This window comes from Ixodes scapularis, unplaced genomic scaffold (assembly GCF_016920785.2).
Source record: "Ixodes scapularis isolate PalLabHiFi unplaced genomic scaffold, ASM1692078v2 PGA_scaffold0__279_contigs__length_252992795, whole genome shotgun sequence".
NCBI classification, from domain to species: domain Eukaryota; kingdom Metazoa; phylum Arthropoda; class Arachnida; order Ixodida; family Ixodidae; genus Ixodes; species Ixodes scapularis.
In genome coordinates this window covers 252,055,100-252,057,823 of record NW_024609835.1, presented here as the reverse complement: position 1 = coordinate 252,057,823, position 2,724 = coordinate 252,055,100, and the positions used below count along the sequence as shown (strand labels likewise).

The window sequence follows — 2,724 nt, the reverse complement described above, 5'->3', positions numbered from 1 at the left end:
TTGACGATCTTGTTGCTCGCGTACTAGCTCTTTTAACGTTTGGTTGCTTTTGTTATTCAGGTCGTGTTTAGAAAGTTTAGTCTAGTTGTTTCCTTTTAAGTCCCACACCCTTTCGTTTCTTCAGCACTGTTGGCTTAGGTATTGGATATTTTGAAATGTGACTTCCACTGGCTTGTTCATGAATCTGCAAACGTTTGGTTTCGCGCATCTATCTTTGAAGTTACCATGGAAGTCGTCCAGCTGGAAATAGTAGGAGACGTGCTACTCCGTGATGGATTTTTATACACTGCCATCCGCACGAAGTCACAGTAACGCGGAGAAAATACAACAACCGCAGCGACACAAATAGAATGTAGGCTGTAGTGGGCGGGTTCAAGCCGAGGCGGCCGAGGAGGCGACCGGAGTGGAGGGCCGCGGAGGAAAGACGGACGCTCAGAGTACCTGGCAGAAAAAGCCCCCGTTCATCCACGCACACCCTTTTTATGTCAACCTAGAGGGCGCCCCCTAGCTGACTGCGCCACACGCGCTCTACATCCCCCCTTTAGGGAAAATAAAAGAAAGCCACACTAAGCTCCCTCGTAACATAATGAATGACCTATGCCACATGGCGTCCTATAAGTTCAGCCGCACCGCTGGCCTAATGCAACGTCCGGACCGACTGCGCACACCCGACGAAGGTGGTCTTCAGGGAGCAGCAGGGGCCACCTGTGGTGATACTGCTGGTAGAGGAGTAGCTGCACTGGGAGTGGGACTGCCGCACACAGGCTCTGGATGATTTGGAGTCTGTGACGGACTTGGAGATCCCTGCGGCCCTGGACAGGAGCTGCCAAGGTCGCGACCACCCGTTGATGGAGATTGCTGCGGTACCAGATGTCCTCAATTGCGGACGAGGGCACCTGCATCCGTCTGGACCACGCAGGAATGTGGACGCTGTGCTGGGCTAAGGACTGTGCCAGCACATTCTCCGTCGCGTATCCACAATCTCTCCCCCTCCCCCAGGGGACGCAAATCATGCGCAGCATGCCGGCGGCCAAAATCCTGACGCTGGCGACGTCGTTGGGCAGTGTTGCGCCTGTGGAAATCCTCAGCAAGTGGCGATCCTGGAACCAACGTGGCTGTTGGGACTGGGAGGCGAGTCCTGAGGCTGCGTCCCATGAGCAGCTGAGCGGGGCTGTAGGCCAAGTTGGCCAAGGGCCAGTCTGGAGACTTCTTGAAAAGTTCCTTGACAGTCTGCACCATCTGCCCAACTTCACTGCTGGACTGGGGGTGCCTGGGACTGCTGGTGACGTGGGAGAAGCCGTAATTCTGGGAGAAGGCACGGAACTCTGCTGATAAAAATTGAGGTATATTATCGCTGACGAGAGTATACGGGATGCCATGCCTTGCGAAGACGCTTTTAATAATGGAGATCACCGCCGTGGACGTCGTCGTGCGGAGGGGCAGCACTTCTGGGTACCTCGAGTAGTAATCGACGAGGAGAAGGTAGTCTGTTCCTTCGTGATGAAAAATGTCCACACCGACTCTCTCCCAGGGGTGGTTAGGCGTCACTGTAGGAAGCAGTGGCTTCTCGCTAGACCCGCGTGGTGGCGAAGTTGGGGCAGTTCTCCACCATTGTCTTTGTCTGGCTTTCCATGGTCGGCCACCAGACAGCCTCTTTGGCATTGGCGCGGCAACGGTTCACTCCGAGGTGTCCCTCGTGGATGGGGGACAGGACGTGCTTCCGCAGAGGAGCAGGCACCAGTAGACATCCCCGCAAAGGAGAAGGGCGTCGCCGATAGTGAGTTCAGCACTTTCTTTCCACGGCCACCCTTGCTCGCAGTATGCCCTGAGCTGAGCGCATTCCCAATCCGCAGCCTGGTGGGCACGGAAGTCGTCGAGAAGGACCGAAAACGTTGGAGGGATAGCGCGGAGCGCTTTTTGGAGGTACAACTCAACCTACGTGGGCAGCTGGTTGACCGGGTCCCGGGAGAGTGCATCTGCGGTAGCCAACTGCTTTCAGGCACATACTTGATGTCAAACTGGTACTGGAGGAGACGGATGCGAAAGCGCTGGATCCGGGGTGGCATGAGGTCAATGTCCGCGGCTCCAAGGAGCTTGGTCAACGGCTGATGATCGGTCTCCAGGGTGAAATGACGGCCCCCCAAAAACTCGTCGAAGCGGTTAATGGCACAGGTGGCAGCGAGTGTCTCTTTTTCGATCTGGCTGTATCTTCGTTCCGTTTCTGTCAGTGCACGAGAGGCGTATGCTACTGGTCGGCGATACCCTGACGGCTGGTCTTGAAGAAGCACTGCACCCAGCCCGAAGGAACTGGCATCTGCGGAGACTGTTGTCTGGAGTGCAGGGTTGTACCTTGCGAGGCAGATGTCTGAGGACAGCATAGTCTTGAGCGTGTAAAATGCTGAGGCTTGCGCTGGTCCCCACGTCCAGTGGTTACAGACCGCTTTGGCAGCTGGGCAGTCCGACCGCGGTGAAACTCGTGACCGCAGAAGAGGCACTGCGCATTTTGGCTGCTTCTAGAAGCTTCTTGAACATTGCTGGTTAAAGAACCCTCGGGCCTGTCACGTGACGCAGATTTGCTATAGTACCATCTGAAGTCCCGTCCGTGTGCGCGCCATGCGCGATGCGCGGGTTTACGTGAAGTCGCCCCGTCCACGTGCGTTGTCGGTTGACCAGCTGTGAGGGACAGGCGTTGCTTCTTTCCCTCGTCGTCATCGTGCTGACGGG

General features: G+C 56.2%; 1 pseudogene; it reads right to left on the bottom strand.

The window, feature by feature from the left end:
* Nucleotides 1-612: 612 nt before the first annotated feature.
* Nucleotides 613-1,239, bottom strand: LOC121046551 (annotated as a pseudogene).
* Nucleotides 1,240-2,724: the final 1,485 nt, after the last annotated feature.